This window comes from Anabrus simplex, chromosome 2, assembly GCF_040414725.1.
Source record: "Anabrus simplex isolate iqAnaSimp1 chromosome 2, ASM4041472v1, whole genome shotgun sequence".
NCBI classification, from domain to species: Eukaryota; Metazoa; Arthropoda; class Insecta; order Orthoptera; family Tettigoniidae; genus Anabrus; species Anabrus simplex.
The window spans coordinates 848,225,110-848,244,278 of record NC_090266.1 but is presented as its reverse complement, the minus strand read 5'-3'; the positions used below and the strand labels follow the sequence as shown (position 1 = coordinate 848,244,278).

At 36.1% G+C, this 19,169-nt stretch overlaps 1 protein-coding gene across 2 annotated transcripts in view; it reads left to right on the top strand.

Moving 5' to 3' along the window:
- LOC136864507 (cyclin-L1) overlaps positions 1 to 19,169 on the top strand; it is a 531,120-nt gene that overhangs the window by 448,141 nt on the left and 63,810 nt on the right. The gene's annotated exons all lie outside the window — the stretch shown is intronic.

The window sequence follows — 19,169 nt, the reverse complement described above, 5'->3', positions numbered from 1 at the left end:
CCATATTGGCTCAATACAACTAAGGTTATGTCACAAGGAGATTCCCACTTTCCAATACTTGTAAGTTTCGTATAGCTAGTTTATTATTTACATAACATAATCCAGCTTAATCTCTGAGTATAATACTAAATAGAACATGTTTCATTCCAGTTATGGAACATCATCTGCTAAAAGATTTAACAAAAGTTGACAAGACAAATAAAACACTTGTGATAATTATGATAATGGATGATAAGATAAAATGTTTGTTCATGTTGGGTTAAAAATTCCCAACAAGTCAGTGTCCAAGTTAATGAATAAAATCAACGTCAGGGGTCTTCTTTTAAGGCTGGAGAAGTATATGTATGCTTGTTGAATCTTGAAGGTAAAATTAAGAATATAGAAGATTTTCTTAAAATATGATCCTTGGGGGAACTCTTGAAAATAACCGTATTTGAAGTTTGACTATTGAAATAAGCCTGAAACGAGAAAAAAAATTAAATAAGAAGGGTGGTATTTTAAAGAAGAAAACCTTGAGAGCATATACTGTATTTACACGAATAATCCCCACATATGTTTTAAAAAATTTTGAGGCACGAAATTGGGGTGCAGGTTTTATTTGCGTCAAGGTTGCCAACATGCTCCTGGCTGACTTAGTTTTTGATGCTGACTCTGGAACGTGCAGGGGTAGCTATCTGCACTTTCACTCGCTTCGGTGTGTCTATAGTGTGTTTCATAGTTGAAAATAGAGTGAAATTATAATTCTTTTGTATTCAGCGTTTTAAGGAATGCCACAATATCATGTAGCAGGCAGTACGCGGAAAAGCAGAATCCACGAAAACTGGTGAGGGTTGGCATTTCTGAATCACAAGATGGCTGTTAATTCGAAATCACGTAATTGGAAGTCCGATTTCTGTATTACAAAGACTTTGAATTAACAAGGTTTTACTGTATCGCAAACCTAACATCAGATTTTGCCGGTGTGTCTATTTCAAGTGTTCACATTGCACGAAAAGAATTATCCACCACCGGTCGTGTTACTGTCCAGTAAAAAGAGACCACGTGTGAGAATTGTTTTAGGCCCGTATCCACCAACGTTGGTAACTTTTGCTGTTATCTTCGATTTCCAAAACTCAGATATGTCATTATCTCGGATAATGCTCACTTCCGTATTCACCACGGAATTTATTATCTCGGTTTACCAAAACTGAGTTTTCGTTTCAGTCTAAGTTTGAACCGCAAATTTTTCATGCTGATGTACGGAAAACAAATGACTACATGCTGCCGCCACTATCGAATTGTAAATAATTTTTTGATTCCATTCGGGGTTACAAATAATTTGCATAAATTATGTCCACTATTGAGCAGAAACGAAGAAAGAAGCCTAATATGACTTTCCAATAGAGTGAATTGTTATTGAACTTGGTGGCAGAAAACATTAACAAAGGGAATAAGAAAACCAATTGTAGCCTACACATTGTACGTCACTCAAAAAAGAAGGCAGTATTCCTTAATTCTCCATTAAGAGTCACCCAGTCGTGTACCTTACAAGATATTAGCTATAATCGAGAATTCATTTTAGGCCTACGTATGTGTTGGGAATTCCAGGTTATATTCGGAAGCTTTAGATAACCTAAAATGTGTCTGAAAATCAGAGTCATCGTAGTCCTGGAAATATGTCTAGGACGTTTATTAATTGCACAATCTCCATCATATTACTCGTCGCTGTGATTTTATCTTTCAATTTGATATTCCAGCTGCCTACGGGCGTTAGACATGGAGTGTGACGAACTTGTAATAATTTTGGAGAGGCTTCTACTGATGCAAGAGACAAGAATTCTTCCCATCTACAGGAAATCGAGCCTATTGCAAGTTCAGATTAATGAAATACCTGTCTAGAAAGTAAGCCTACTTGCTCATTTTCATGGAAAATATATTTCATAGCAGTGATATTTGCGTAAAGACCACGTAGACCTCGCGGACTGATACAAAATATTTGTTTATGCCTACGTTATTCTTTCGATGGGAGGAATGTTAATTCATTTTTTTTTTCTTTCAAAATGAGCCTTCCTAAAATGAGGGTGCGGGCATTATTTGACGGCGGGGATTATTCAGGTAAATACGGTATGTTGGTTAGGTTTATAAGGATACGTGAAATGATTTACCTAATGTCTGTTGTGTTATGTTCTGCGTCCTTATGTTGTGTGTCCTCCCTTATGCTCCCATACGCCATGTCGTCAGCTGACTGAGTTTGTGTGTGTATGAGGAGCTTGTGGTAGGCGAGGGAAAGCGGAAGGAGAAGTAGGGGGAATGCTGTGTAGGGTGGAGCTAACGGAGGGGAGGCATATTGGATGTTTTTCTGGATCTTTTTTGATGGCTTTCGTAGATAAATCCAATTTGGTAGCTTCTTCTAACAATATATTGATATTATCTGTTATTTCGTTAATATTCTGGCTGGGTTTTCCTTCTGATCTATCTCATAAATATTTTCCAGAATATTCATTAATTTACCTTCCTTTAACGTTTGTAAAATGGTCAAGTCTTTTTCTATTGTCGTAAAATTGTGTTTATATTCAGTCATATGTAGACTCATGGCAGAGTATTTCCTATATTTCTCGGCATTAACATGTTCCTGGTATCTTACTAAGAAACTCCGTCCTGTTTGCCCAATGTAAGAATTGGCACAATTTGTACACTTAAGTTTATGTATCCCTGAATTTGAATATCTGTTATTATTTGCAATGCTCTGGTAATTGAAAATTAAACGATTATTGTTATTGGTGCAAAAGTCTATGTTGAAGTTAAGTCTCTTAAAAATATTGATAATCTGGTAAATGTTTACATTATTATAGGTGAATGTGAAAATTTGAATTTATGGGGGAATTATGGCGGAAATTTATATGGATCTTCTTGAAAATAATAAAATCCACACCGAGCTTGATAGTTGCAGTTGCTTAAGTACGGCCAGTATCCAGTAATCGGAAGATAGTGGGTTCGAGCCCTACTGTCGGCAGCCCTGAAGATGGTTTTCCGTGGTTTCCCATTTTTACACCAGGCAAATGCCGGGGCTGTACCTTAATTAAGGCCACGGCCGCTTCCTTCCACTTCCTAGACCTTTCCTATCCCATCATCGCCATAAGACATATCTGTGTCAGTGCGACGTTAAGCAAAATAGAAAAAAAAAAAAAAGATCAACAACACTAAAGGAATAATAAGGTGGTTGAGATACGTAGATGATATGTTTACAATAATTGATCATAGCATTACTAATAGAGAGGAGGTATTAGAACAATTAAACAATATGGATTCACAGATTAAATTTTCTTTTGAACGTGAAAATAATAAAGCGTTAAATTTTCTTGATGTTACAATTATTAATGACTCTAATAAACTTAGGTTTAAAATATCCAGGAAACCCACTCAAACGGCGAACGTAATTAGACAAAATTCCGTACACCTGGCAGCACATAAGAGGGCCTCCTTTTACATTATGATTTACAGAGCCTATCATATACCCATATCAGAAGTAGATCGTAAAAATGAATTGGGTACTATTTATTTTATAGCAGAAAGCAATGGGTTCAACAGGCAATTTGTGGATAAAATTATTAGCAAACTTTAGAAGACATAACTTCCACATTAACCAAGGATACCAAAAAGAAAGAAGATAGTTACGCCCATTTCACCTATAGTCACAGTAAAATATACGAAATCACGAATGTTTTCAAGAAACTTAGTATGAAAGTTTCTTTTAAGACAACGTTCATCTTTCTTTAATCAGCACACTGTCAATAACTGTAACAGCAAACTTCAGAAATCAGGTGTTTACAAATTAAAGTGCCAGCAGTGTTCCGCCAGTTATATTGGACAGTCAGGCCGCAATTTTAACGTAAGGTATACTGAACGTGTTAATGCGTCAAAGTACGGCAGATTCTCAGCATTCTGTTCTCATATGGACGATACCAATCGTACATTTACGGGCATAAAACAAGACCTTCAGATCCTCCATTTATGTAAGAAAGGAAATCTGTTGAATATTTTAGAAAACATTTTTATAAATATTGATCAGAAATGCAACCCGATTTATAATCTTAATGCGATATCGGAGGAAATCAGTATACTTTTCGAGGAGTTGCTCAATAAAATCTTTTCACAAAGGCGCATGAGTAATGCTTCACCTTACACCTCTCCCCTTACATCAAACTCCCCTCAACCTTCCCTCACAGTCAGTCCTCAACGACCTTCGAGGACATCACTCAGGTAGCTTTAGCACTTGAGGTGGAGTGGTCGATGTAGGACGGGCATGGAGGTGACTGACCCGATGGGCACTTAGGTCACGTTTTAATTGAATTTGTTCTTTAGTTCATACATATTTCTTCCTTTTCTTTTTTAGGCCCCTATTGTCAACACATAATCAAGTTCAACTTGCATCATCAGTATAATTCCACCTTCTAATCAAGAAAGCTATTTTGATGTGGCATTACCATCACACTGTTTTATGTACAAAATGCATATAATTTTATTCACACAGCCACTCATGTTGTTTTACAATTGGACAATTCGTTGTTTTTAACAACATTTTAATCTGTGATTTTAACTGGACTTCATGCTTCATATCATGTTCATGCCGCACCAATTTAACGTTCAAGATTGACAAGATGCCATCACGCCGCGTCACAAGATCCAAAGACTTTTCATTTACTTATTTCAACGTATCCTCACCTTATTTTTCAATGTCATGTATTTGTGACTGAAGATGTCCCATAAGAGGACGAAACATGTGTCATGTGTATAATTTGACATAGTCTAATAAAGACAATTACAGTATTGTTAAGGTGGAATATAAATTAAAATTTTCACAAGTTGATACTTGGACAATACGGGCTCTAATATGAAAGTTATAACGTGCAACAGGTGAATGTGGCAAAGTTTTTCTTTTTATGCTCTTTTTTTTCTGCTGTGTTTGAGGTTTACTCTTTATTTTATTAATTAATCTATCTATGTAGTGTTTTGTGTATCCTTTGCTTATCGCTATTTTGTAAATGAGATTTATTTTTTTTGGAAATCGTTTTTGGACAAGAAGATGTTAAAGGATCTATTTAATATGCTTAAAAAGGAACTCCTTTTATATGCTTCAGGATGGTATGAATCTTTTCATATGGTATTTATGGTTTGGGTTGGTTTTCTAAAGATTGAGAAGGATAAATTTTCTTCTTTTCTTTCAATGGTTAGATTCAGGAAATTTAGTTTTTTATTGTTCTCGGTTTCTAATGTGAATTTTATGAAAGGGTCTAAACTATTAATTTGATCTATTAAATTAGCACTCTATTGATTTGTTCATCAAGAATTGCAAAAATGTCATCAACAAACCTTAGCCAGATGATAATACCTTCTTCTTCATTTGAAATTTTATGTTTTGGAAATTTTTAACCCAACATGATCGAACATTTTATCCTGTCATTATTATCATAACCATCACAAATGTTTTATTTGTCTTGTAAATTTTTGTTAAATCTTTTAGCTGAAGATGTTCCATAATTATAACGAAACATGTTCTATTTAGTATTATACTCGGAGATTAAGCTGGATTATGTTATGTAAATTATAAACTAGCTATGAGAAACTGATAAGTAGTGGAAGGTGGGAATTTACTTTTATATACCTTTTTTATACCTTAGTTATATATGTCAATATGGGTGTATAGCACATCTTGAATATCAGTCACTTCCTCGGTACCTCCTCCTTCCAAATTTAACTTAAATATTTATTAGTTGTGTTTTATTTTTCTTAAACTCTTGTGGCTGCTGTCAGAGTGAATATAGAAAGAATATAGAACAAACCCAGAAAATACTGTGTTTACGCAAATAATCCCCGCATATTTTTTTTTTTTTACACAAATTGAGGCACGTAATTGGGGTGCAGGTTTTATTTGCGTCAAAGTTGGCAACACGCTCCTAGCTAACCCGGTTTTTTATGTTAGGTGTACAGTTATCCTTTATGTAACCGCAGATGGAATAAAACTGTCCCCATATGTCATATTTAAACGGAAAACTACTCAGACATTTAATTATAAACAGCCTTTACTTAAAAAAATAGTATTTTACAGAGTAATTTTTAAAAATTTCTCCGCGTAATGATAGAACTCGTCTTCCGTGCTGGGGTAGCTTTCCGCACTTTCAGTCACTTCGGTGTGTCTGTAGTGTGTTTCATAGTGGGTAAGTTCGAGTGAAATCACATATTATTCTGTATTCGGCATTTTAAGGAACACCATAATATCACCTAGCAGGCAGTGTTCGGAGAAGCGGAATCTGCGAAGACTAGCGATGCCGACAGTAGGCGAAAAAGCGTGGCTCATAATTATAATCAATTCGTACGTACCGAACAATATTGTCATTGTAGGATGCTAAATAGTTTATTATGTCACCTATTCAATACATCTAATGTGTTGAATATATATATATCTAATGTATTGAATAGGTGACATAATAAACTATTTAGCATCCTGCATATAGTATCTTCAATACGGATCAATAATGATATTTATCACTTCGAACAATATTGTCATTGCCGATGCAACTGTTTTTTTGTTTTTTAATTACTGCCGAGCCCAGACGGACTTATGGTTTTAAAGGAGATGGGTTCACGTAGTGTAATACAAAGCAGACGGAAGCGAAAGACTTCCTCCCTTTGTCATAGGAAAGTTCAATAAGCCACAATGTTTTAAGGGCGTCTGGCATTTTCCGTGCAAGTACAAGGCATCCAAAAATGCAAACAGTACAGTAAACCAAAAAAATAAAACACTTGCGCGCGGGAGATAGCATAATTTGTCCTAGTCTTGCTTTTTTTTTTTCCCTTCATTGCATTATGTTTGCCAGTGAGTTATCCAAGTACATTATTTGAATAATGTAAATGCACCTTGTTGGGTATATTTTGGAAATAGATCTTTTCCATGGCATTTGAAAGGTTTAAACTGTGAATCAATGTTAATTGCATGCAGTAGTGGGCATCAGAATATTTTTTTACGTGGCAAGAGTTGGCATTTCTGAATTACGAGTTGGCTGTTAATTTGAAATCGCGTGATAACGTGGTTTTACAGTACCTAGAAACTAACAGTTGAGTTCGCCGGTGTGTCTGTTTTGAGCGTTTACATTTCACGAAAAGAATTATCCACCGCTGGTTGTGTTTCTATCCGAGTAAAAAGAGTCCCCGTGTGAGAAGTGTTTTGGACGTGGAGTGTGAGGAATTAGTAATTTGCGAAAGGATTTTAGTGATGCAAGAGACAACGAATATTCTGATCTACAGGGAATCGAGCCTATTGCAAATTCAGATTTATGAAATACCTGCCATATAAGCAGGCCTACTTGCTAATTTTCATGGCATTCATAGCAGTGATAATGTATTTTTATTCATCTCGGGCAAAGCTGCTATATCCGTAAATTAATATGTTCATATTTGCGTAAAGAACACATGGACCTCGTGGAGTGAAATGAAATGTTTGTTTATACCTATGTTACTCTTTCGATGAAAGGAATTTTAGTTCATTTAATTTTTTTCAAAATGAGCCTTCCCAAAATTAGGGTGCGGGGATTATTTGCATAAATGCGGTATCTTCTGTATTCATCAAAAGTAGCAAGCACCATTCGAAATATCCAGTTGTTTAATGTTTCTCTCACAGGAGGAAACACCACAATCTGTCATTATGAATGTTTGCATATACATTTGGCTAATATGAGTAGATTATTCATAGAGAAGAAATACAGTATTCTCTCTATTGAGGAGATATTGTGTTGCCCTGGTTAATGTAATTTTAAGTTGAGGTCATTGAGGAAATTATGGTAATTGTGATTTATACATTTTTAATATAATCATTCTTTTCAGTTTTCAGACTACAAGCCTATGTAAGAAAATTTAATTCTTCTTCATTCACTTATTCACAGCTAGCTATGCATGCTGAGTGTACATTTCTTACTTGGAATGGCAGGCCTAGTAGTTGGTCCCTTTTCTAGCTCTCTCTCTCTTTTTTGAGGGGTTAGTATCGCAGTCTCTAGAATAAGTCTTTTTTCTAGCTTTCTTGCCTATAGCAGGCAAAGAATTTCAAAGATGTGGGGTTGGAGTAGAAGAATTGTGTGAGGTGTTGTTCTCCATATACAATAAAAATATGCGGTTTGTCATTATATTTAAGGTTGATCAATATATAACTTCCTTCTGAAGTTTCTTGTGATATGAATATCTGTGTCATGAACACAGAAATTGTTGTGTGTGTGTTCTTCATGAAACTTTCAAGAAACTGACCTTGAGTTACATTTCTCAGCAGAACAATTTAAAATAGATTTTTTTTTTTGTTTCTGTAATATATACTTTTTCACTTTATTCTATTTTTTCCTTTAAGGATTTATATTGGAATGGTTGGCTGCTGTTCTCTGAACAGAAGTGTTAATAATGGGAAAGTACAATTTTAAAGCTGGTTGAAATGGTCATTTTTTGTCAATATGGGAATCAAGACACACACAAACTGAAGTATTTTTCAAACTCTGTGTGTAGAAATGATTTTCAAAACAAGGGGTGTCATGCTCCTCTTCAACACTCAGAATATGCTTAAAATACAAAATTAGCCTCTGATGTTCTGGGATACAAGCAGATAGTTTTATTCGACGCAAAACTGCAAAAGTGGAGATTGTTATCAGTGGAATACTGTGTAGGAGGGATACTGACTGGGAGGTGATTGGGCATTTAAATGAGAGTATGGAATGGGTATGTAGGAAACTGGGAGTAGGATTTCTAGATCCTAATGAGTGAGTAAGTGATAGAGATATGCGCTCAGATGGCCTTCGCTTAAACCGCAGTGGTACATGTAAGTTAGGATATTTGTTTAGAAGGGTTATAAGGAGGTACATTCAGGGAAACGGGGTGGTCTAGGGGGCGGTGATAAGGGTACAGGGATCTGGAAGTCAGGTAGTGATGACATAAAAATTTTAGTGTTGAACTGTAGAAGTATTGTAAAGAAAGGAATAGAATTTAAGTAATTTAATGGATATATACTTTCCTGATATTGTAATAGGAGTTGAATCATGGCTGAGAAATTCTTCTTCTTGCTAGTTGCTTTACGTCGCACCGACACAGATAGGTCTTATGGCGACGATGGGATGGGAAAGGTCTAGGAGTTGGAAGGAAGCAGCCGTGGCCTTAATTAAGGTACAGCCCCAGCATTTGCCTGGTGTGAAAATGGGAAACCACGGAAAACCATCTTCAGCGCTGCCGACAGTGGGGCTCGAACCCACGATCTCCCGGATGCAAGCTCACAGCCGCGTGCCTCTAGGCGCACGGCCAACTCGCCCGGTGGCTGAGAAATTAAGGAGGTTGAATGGACTGTATTGCAACTGACTTATCTAAGGCATTTGATAGGGTAGATCATGGGAGACTACTGGCAAAAATGGGTGCAGTTGGACTAGACAAAAGAGTGACTGAATGGATGGCTATATTTCTAGAAAACAGAATTCAGAGAATTAGAGTAGGCGAAGCTTTATCTTTCCCTGTAATAATTAAAAGGGGAATTCCTCAAGGCAGTATTATTGGACCTTTATGTTTTCTTATATATATATATAAATGATATGAGTAAAGATGTGGAATCAGAGATAGGGCTTTTTGAAGATGATGTTATTCTGTACTGAGTAATAAATGAGTTACAAGATTGTGAGCAACTGCAAATGACCTCGATAATGTTGTGAGATGGACAGTAGGCAATGGTATGATGATAATCGGGGTTAAAAGTCAGGTTGTGAGTTTCACAAATAGGAAAAGTTCTCTCAGTTTTAATTACTGTGTTGATGGGAAGAAAGTTCCTTTTGGGGGATCATTGTACAGTAAGTACCTAGGTGTTAAGATATAGAAAGAGCTTCATGTGGGAAATAACGTAAATATGATTGTAAATAAAGGTTAATGATTTCTGCACATGGTTATGAGGGTATTTAAGCGTTGTAGTAAGGACATAAAGGCGTGGCATATTAGTCTCTGGTAAAACCCCCAACTAGAGTATGGTTCCAGAGTATGGGACCCTCATCAGGATAACTTGATTCAAGAATTGGAAAAAGTCCAAAGAGAAGCAGCTTGATTTGTTCTGGATGATTTCTGACAGAAGAGTAGCATTACAAACATGTTGCAAAGTTTGGGCTGGGAAGACTTGGGAGAAAGGAGACGAGCTGCTCGAAATCAACATCTTTATCATAAGTAGTATGTTCCAAGCTGCCAATGGAGAGATGGCGTAAAATGACATCAGTAGACAAATAAGTTTGAGTGGTGTCTTTAAAAGTAGGAATGATCACAATATGAAGATCAAGCTGGAATTCAAGAGGACAAACTGGGGCAAATATTCGTTTATAGGAAGGGGAGTTAGGAATTGGAATAACTTACCAAGGGAGATGTTCAATAAATTTCCAATTTCTTTGCAATGATTTAAGAAAAGGCTAGGAAAACAACAGATAGGGAATCTGCCACCTGGGCAGCTGCCCTAAATGCAGATCAGTAGTGATTGATTGATTGATTGATTGATTGATTGATTGATTGATTGATTGATTGATTGATTGATTGATTGATTGATTGTTCTGTTAGAATCCCAAGTGAAGATACTAGGTCAAGCTGTAGTTCTTCTAGGTATGTTATTGAACTCTATAGTACTAAATTTTCTCGCATAATTAACGGCCTTGTATAATTTACGCCTCCCAATATTTTTGGGTCCAAGGTGGAGGAAAAGAAATGTTCACGTATTTGATGCACTACTTCTTCAAACATCCATCACGCAGCTCTGGATGCACTTAGAAATAAAGATGTCAGCTACTCAAGTAGCAGGCTTCCTATTGCAAAACCAGGCATTCCAAACACTGGGCAGTGTGCTGTTATCAGCCAGTAGGAAATACCACTGCACTAGTTCATTGAGAGAATCAGCCCAGAAGTGACTAGTGACGGTCTATTCCAGTCTGGCACAAGCGTATTTTAATGCCCTGCCCTTCTCGTGTTGGACAGTTTTCTTTTTTTTTTTTTTTTTACCGGTATTGCACCCGTCCACCCTTCTGAGTCCCATACTACCATTGATCTCCGGGGTGTCGGTTCATATTTTAAGTCATCAAAATCATAAATCTCAGTATAAATGTAGAGGCATCAGTGAACACAGGGGTGAACGGGGCATGCAAAAATAAAGTGGGGGATGCTCAATTGTAAACATAAATTTAAAGACTCCATGATAGGGCTAGGAAGTGACACTTAAAATTTTCAAGGGCATAATCTATATATATAAAGTAGCTTGTCCTGACTGACTGACTGACTGACTGACTGATTCATCATCGCCGAGCCAAAACTACTGGACATAAAGAAATGAAATTTTGGGCATAGATTCATATTGAGATGTAGGTGCTCGCTAAGAGAGGATTTTTGGATATTCCGTCGCTAAGGGGGTGAAAAGGGGGGTGAAATTTTAAAATGAGTGTGTCTATATCTCAAAACTTTAAACGTTTACAGATGTGAAAATTGGTATTTAGAATGTTCTTTAAAAATAAGGAAACACATATTTTTTGGTTTTCAGACAATCCCAATAGGAGGGGTGAAAAAGGGTGAAAAAGGGGTTGAATACCTTTAATCCGGATACGCTACTTATATCTCAGAAACTGAAGATATTACAGACCTCAAAATTGGTACTTTTGATCGCTGTGAAAAATAAAGAAACACAAATTTTTTTGTTTTTGGAAAATCCAATTAATGCGAGGGTGAAAGGGGGGAGTGAATTTTTAAAATGAGTGCATCTATATCTCAAAAGTTTTAAAGTTTAGAGATGTAAAAATTAGTATTTAGAATCTTCATTAAAAATAAAGGAACACGTATTTTTATGTTTTCGGAAAATCCCAATAGGAGGGGTGAAAAGGGGTGAAAAATGTGTTGAATGCCTTTAAAGAGAATACATATATCTCAGAAACTGAAGATATTACAGACCTCAAAATTGGTACTTTTGATCGCTTTCAAAAATAAAGAAACACATATTTTTTTGTTTTTGGAAAATCCAACTAATGCGAGGGTGAAAAGGGGGGTGAATTTTTAAAATGAGTGCATCTATATCTCAAAAGTTTTAAAGTTTAGAGATGTAAAAAATTGGTATTGAGAATCTTCATTAAAAATAAAGGAACACGTATTTTTTTGTTTTCGGAAAATCCCAATAGGAGGGGTGAAAAGGGGTGAAAAACGGGTTCGGATGCCTTTAAAGAGAATATTTATATCTTAGAAACTGAATATATTACAGACCTGAAAATTGGTATTTGGGATCTACTTTAAAAATAAAGAAACAGGTATTTTTTCGTTTTGGGAAAATCCAAATAATGGGGGGTGAAAAGGGGGATGAAATTTTTAAAATGAGTGTATCTATATCTCAAAACTTTTAAAGTTTATAGATGTAAAATTTGGTATTTAGAAATCTCCTTTAAAAATAAAGAAACACGTCCTTTTTTGTTTTCGGAAAATCCTAATAGGAAGGGTGAAAAAGGGTGAAAAATAGGTTAAATGCCTTTAATGAGGCTACTTATATTTCAGAACCTGAAGATATTACAGACCTGAAAATTGGTATTTGGGATCTACTTTAAAAATAAAGAAACAGGTATTTTTTCGTTTTTGGAAAATCCAAATAATGGGGGGTGAAAAGGGGGGTGAATTTTTAAAATGAGTGTGTCTACATCTTAAAACTTTAAACGTTTACAGATGTAAAAATTGGTGTTTAGAATCTCCCTTAAAAATAAAGGAACACGTATTTCTTTGTTTTCTCTAAATCCCAATAGGAGGGGTGTAAAAGGGTGAATAATTGGTTGAATGCCTTTAATGAGGATACATATATCCCAGAAACTGAAGATATTACAGAACTGAAAATTTGTAAATGGGATCTCCTTTAAAAATATAGAAACACGTATATTTTTGCTTTTGGGAAATTCAATTAATGGCGGTTAAACAGGAGTGGCAAATTGGGGTGAATTTTTGAAAGACTAAATCTACAGAATATCTGAGAAGCGTAAAATGTTACAGACGTAAAAAATGGGTATTTGGAACCTCCTGCAAGTGTAAAGAAACATAGGTGATTTGTCTTTGGGAACTGCACTTAAGGGGAACTAAAATGGGGTGAAATTTTAAAATGAGAATTTCTACAGTATATCTCAAAAAACTTAACATGTACAGAAGTGAAAAATGGTCATTTTTTTATCCTATTAAAAATAAAGAAAAGTGTATTTTTAGTTTTCGGAAATACAACTTGGGTAGTGGGGGGTGGGGGTAAAAGTGACTGAAAATGGTGTTGAATTCTTTTAATTAGGCTACTGATATCTCAAAAATGAAGATGTTACACACGTGAAATTTTATTTTTGGAATCTGCTTTAAAAGTAAACAAACACGTATTCTCGGAAAATCCAATGAAGGGGATTTGGAGTGTTAAAGGATAGAAAAAATTAATTGACTAAATTGTATGAGAATACATACATCTAATAAAAAATAAAGTTGTTACAGACGTAAAAATTGGTATTTTTATCTCCTTTAAAAACAAATAAAAGCGCGTTTTGGGGGGAAACAATCTTGGGGGGGGGGGGCGGGAGTGAAAAGGAGTTGAATTCCTTTCATGAGGACACATAAATAAAAAACTGAAGAGGTTAGGGTGGTGATAATTGGTATTTAGAAGATCCTTTACTATTAAAGGAACAAGTATTTTTTGCTTTAATATCACTTTGTGAGGGAGGGGGGGGGGGAGTGTGGAAGGAAGTTAAAAACGTGAATTATTTTTAAGGGGATACTTATATCTCAAAACTGAAGGTAATAAACGTGAACATTGATATTTGGAATCTCCTTTAAACATAAAGAAACACGCCTTCTTTTAATTTTTTGGAGGGTGGGGGTAAATAAACTTAACGGCGGTGGGGTGTAAAAGGAGGTGAGACCAATTGATTTTACTGTTCGTAATGTACTTATAAGGAGCCTCCGTTGCTCAGTCGGCAGCGCGCCGGCCTCTCACAGCTGGGTTCCGTGTTTCAAATCCCGGTCACTCCATGTGAGATTCGTGCTGGACAAAATGGAGGCGGGACAGGTTTTTCTCCGGATACTCCGGCTTTCCCTGTCATCATTCATTCCAACAACACTGTCCAATATTTCATTTCATTTGTCACTCACCGATCATTGCCCCAGAGGGGAGCTTCGGCAGCCGGCACAATTCCTATTGTCGCCGCTAGATGGGGCTTTATTCATTCCATCACTGATCCTGTCAAATGATAGGAAACAGGCTGTAGACTTGCGATGTACTTATTCTGATCATAAACCGATCATTTTTAATCTTTCCTGGGTTCTTTTTCAACAGCCATATTTTCCTTCGGAGAACGTTCTTAGATTAGAGTAGATTCTCCTGGCATATAAATAAAATTTTAAACTCATTTGAAATAAACGATAGGAATGAGATTGGCCGTCAAATTGTTCACCTCTATAATAAGGTCAATAATACACGGAGGTATGTCATTCGTATCGCCAGAAATTCCGCACACTTGCCTACGCTCAACAATGGTGCTGGTCACATTGTTAGCAATGACAATGGCAGCAGATGTATTTTACCGCCAAGTAGCGGTCTTGCATATTGCTGTGGGGTCAAGAACATCAATAATAATAATAATAATAATAATAATAATAATAATAATAATAATAATAATAATAATAATAATAATCATCTTAATAATAATAATAATAATAATAATAATAATAATACCTAAATTCAATTAATTTCAACCACCCTAATAACAATAATAATAATAATAATAATAATAATAATAATAATAATAATATCCTGGACCGTCGTCAACATGTGCGGACCGTGCTGGAAACGGGTCCTGGACGGGTAATGACTACGATTGCAGTCCGGCCGCCGGTTCAGTACCGCCAAGGCACCCAAGAGGACACCACGCCGGATCTCCTCAAGGATTTGATCCACATTAAAAATGCTTATAGGAAAGCATGGCAAAGATTTAGGAACCCACTGACCGGGTGGAATACCTGGACCTAGCCCGGGAAATACGAAATCGATTGCTGGAAAGAAAGATTGAAAAATGGGAGGAACGTTGCCGTAATCTCTCAGTAAACGAGTCAGATCACGAATATCGGCGTGTTGTATATAAAACGATAAGCATTCAATTATAAATTTCAGTATATTACCGTAGCGAAGCACGGGTATCTTGCTAGTCTATATATATAAAATAACTTGTCCTGACTGACTGACTGACTGACTGACTGACTGATTCATCATCGCCGAGCCAAAACTACTGGACGTAAAGAAATTAAATTTTGGGCATAGATACATATTAAGATATAGGTGCTCGCTAAGAGAAGATTTTTGGATATTCCTTCGCTAAGGGGGTGAAAAGGGGGTTGAAATTTTAAAATGAGTGTATCTATATCTCAAAACTTTAAAAGTTTGCAGATGTAAAAATTGGTATTTAGAATCTTCCTTAAAAATAAAGAAACACATATTTTTTTGTTTTCAGAAAATCTCAATAGGAGGGGTGAAAAACAGTGAAAAAGGGGTTGAATGCCCTTATCAGGATACTGGTTATTATATCTCAGAAACTGAAGACATTACAGACCTGAAAATTGGTGTTTGGGATCTCCTTTAAAAATAAAGAAACACGTTTTTTTTTTTCTTTTTCTTTTTGGAAAATCCAATTAATAGGAGGATGAAGAGGGGGGTGAATTTTTAAAATGAGTGCATCTATATCTCAAAACTTTTAAAGTTTACAGATGTAAAAATTGGTATTTAGAATGTTCATTGAAAATAAAGAAACGCATATTTTTTTGTTTTCGGAAAATCCCGGTAGGAGGGGTGAAAAGGGGTGAAAAAGGGTTGAATGCCTTTAATGAGGATATTTATATCTCAGAAACTGAAGATATTACAGACCTGAAAATTGGTGTTTGGAATCTCCTTTAAAAATAAAGAAACACGTACTTTTTTTCTTTTTGGAAAATCCAATTAATGGGAGGGTGAAAAGGGGGGTGAATTTTTAAAATGAGTGCATCTATATCTCAAAACTTTTAAAGTTTATAGATGTAAACAATGGTATTTAGAATCTCCTTTAAAAATAAGGAAACACGTATTTTTTGTTTTAGGAAAATCCAATTAATTGGGGGCGCGGGGTGAAAAGGGGGTGAATTTTTAAAATGAGTGTATCTCTCAAAACTTTTAAAGTTTATAGATGTAGAAATTGGTATTTAGAATCTCCTTTAAAAATAAAGAAACATGTATTTTTTTGTTTTTGGAAAATCCCAATGGGAAGGGTGGAAAAGGATGAAAAAGGGGTTGAATGCCTTTAATGAGGCTACTTATATTTCAGAACCTGAAGATATCACAGACCTGAAAATTGGTATTTGGGGTCTACTTTAAAAATAAAGAAGCAGGTATTTTTTTTTCGTTTTTGGAAAATCCAAAAATGGGGGATGAAAAGGGGGGTGAATTTTTAAAATGAGTGTGTCTACATCTTAAAACTTTAAAAGCTTACAGATGTAAAAATTGGTATTTAGAATATCCTTTAAAAATAATGGAACACTTATTTTTTGTTTTCTGTAAATCCCAAAAGGAGGGTTGTAAAAGGGTTGAATGCCTTTAATCAGGATACATACTCAGAAACTGTAGATATTACAGAACTGAAAATTTGTATATGGGATCTCCTTTAAAAATAAAGAAACACGTAATTTTTTTTTTGGAAAATCCAATTAATGGCAGAGTAGTGACAAATTGGGGTGAATTTTTCGAAAGACTATATATACAGAATATCTGAGAAACGTAAAATGTTAGACTTAAAAAGTGGGTATTTGGAATTTCCTGTAAATGTAAGGAAACATAGGTGATTTGTTTTTGGAAAATCCCCTTAAGGGGAAATATAAAGGGGTGAAATTTTAAAATGAGAATTTCTACAGTATATAGCAAAAAACTCAACATGTGAAAATGGTATTTTTTATCTCTATTAAAAATAAAGAAACGTGTATTTTTAATTTTCGGAAATACCACTTGGGTGGAAGGGGGAGTTGGTAAAAGTGACTGAAAATGGTGTTGATTTCTTTTAATTAGGCTACTGATATCTCAAAAATGAAGATGTTACAAGCGTTATATTTGATATTTGGAATCTGCTTTAAAAGTAAAGAAACACGAATTCTCGGAAAAACCAGTGAAGGATTGGGGGGGGTGTGTGTGTGAAAGAATTGAAAAATTAATTGACTTAATTGTATGAGAATACATACATCTAATAAAAACTAAAGTAGTTACAGGCGTGAAAATTGGTATGGATCTCCTTTAAAACAAAGATAAATGCGTATTGGGGGGAACCATCTTGGGGGGCGGGAGTGAAAAGGAGTTGAATTCCTTTCATGAGGACACATAAATCAAAAACTGTTAGAGTCGTGATAACTGGTATTTAGAAGATCCTTTTCTATTAAAGAAACAAGTATTTTTTGCCGGAAAATTCACTTGGGGGGGGGGGGGGAGTGTGTAAGGAAGTGAAAAAAGTGAATTATTTTTATTGGGATACTTATATATCAAAACTGAAGGTAATAGACGTGAACATTGGTGTTTGGAATCTCCCTTAAACAAAAAGAAGCACACCTTCTTTTAATTTTTTTTTGGGGGGGGGGGGGTAAATAAACTTAACGGCAGTGGTATGTAAAAGGAGCTGAGACCAATTGATTTTACTGTTCGTAATGTACTTATAAGGAGTCTCCGTTGCTCAGGCGTCAGCGTGCCGGCCTCTCGCAGCTGGGTTCCATGGTTCAAATCCCGGTCACTCCATGTGACATTCGTGCTGGACAAAACGGAGGCGGGACAGATTTTTCTCCAGATACTCCAATTTTCCGTCATCATTCATTCCAGCAACACTGTCCAATATTTTCACTTCATTTGTTATTCATCGATCATTGCCCCAGAGGAGTGCTTCGGCAGCCGACACAATTCCTATTGTCGCCGCTAGAGGAGGCTTTATGCATTCCATTCCTGACCCCGTCGAATGACTGGAAACAGGCTGTAGATTTTCGATGTACTTATTCTGACCTTAAACCGATCATTTTTAATCTTTCCTGGGTTCGTTTTCAACAGCCATTATTTTCCTTCGGAGAACGTTCTTAGATTACAGTAGATTCTCCCGGCATATAAATAAAAATTTAAACACATTTGAAATAAACGATAGGAATGAGATTGACCATCAAATTGTTCACTTCCATAATAAGGTCAATAATGCACGGAAGTATGTCATTCGTATCGCCAGAAATCCCGCACACTTGCCTACGCCTGACAATGGTTCTGGTCACATTGTCAACAATGACAATGGCAGCAGACGTAATTTACCGCCAAGTAGCGGTCATGCATCTTGCTGTGAGGTCCAGAACATCTAAATAATAATAATAATAATAATGTTCTGGACCGTCGTCAAATGTGCAGACCTCGCTGGAAACGGGTCCTGGCCGGGTAATGAATAAGAATGCAGTCTGGCTGCGGGTTCAGTACCACCAAGGCACCCAAGATGACACCACGCCGGATCTCCTGAAGGATTTCATCCATATTAATCTTGCTAGTCTATATATATAAAATAAGAGTTTTGTCTGTACATTGCTCAGAATTTGAAAAGAATGGTATTTCTGTATCAGTCATGTCCACAGTAACAAGGAAATGCACTTTTTACTTTTCCGTAATTTCTGTCTGTCTGTCTGTCTGTCTGTCTGTCTGTCTGTCTGTCTGTCTGTCTGTCTGTCTGTCTGTCTGTCTGTCTGTCTGTCTGTCTGTCTGTACAGGCATCGCGAGAAAATGGCTGAAGAGAATTTAATGAAAATCGGAATGTAGCTTCAGGGGATGAGCCTCTACAATCTATGCTATAAATAATTTTATTCACGCTGAGTGAAATGGTAGTTTAGGTGACAAAGACAAAGTCACCTCTGTACAGGCCATGAAGGCCCTTGGAGGAGTGGAAGGTAAAGGCTTGCACCATTGTTAACTGTGGCACATGATGGGATAGAGTGGTTAGCTCTACGCCCGGCCGCCTTTGCCCCCAGGAATTAACCTGCTACTCATTTTTGGTGTAGGCTGAGTGAACCTCAGGGCCGTACGCACCTCCGGAAGTGGAAATCTCGTTTCTTAAATTTTACGACTTTCTGACGGGGATTCG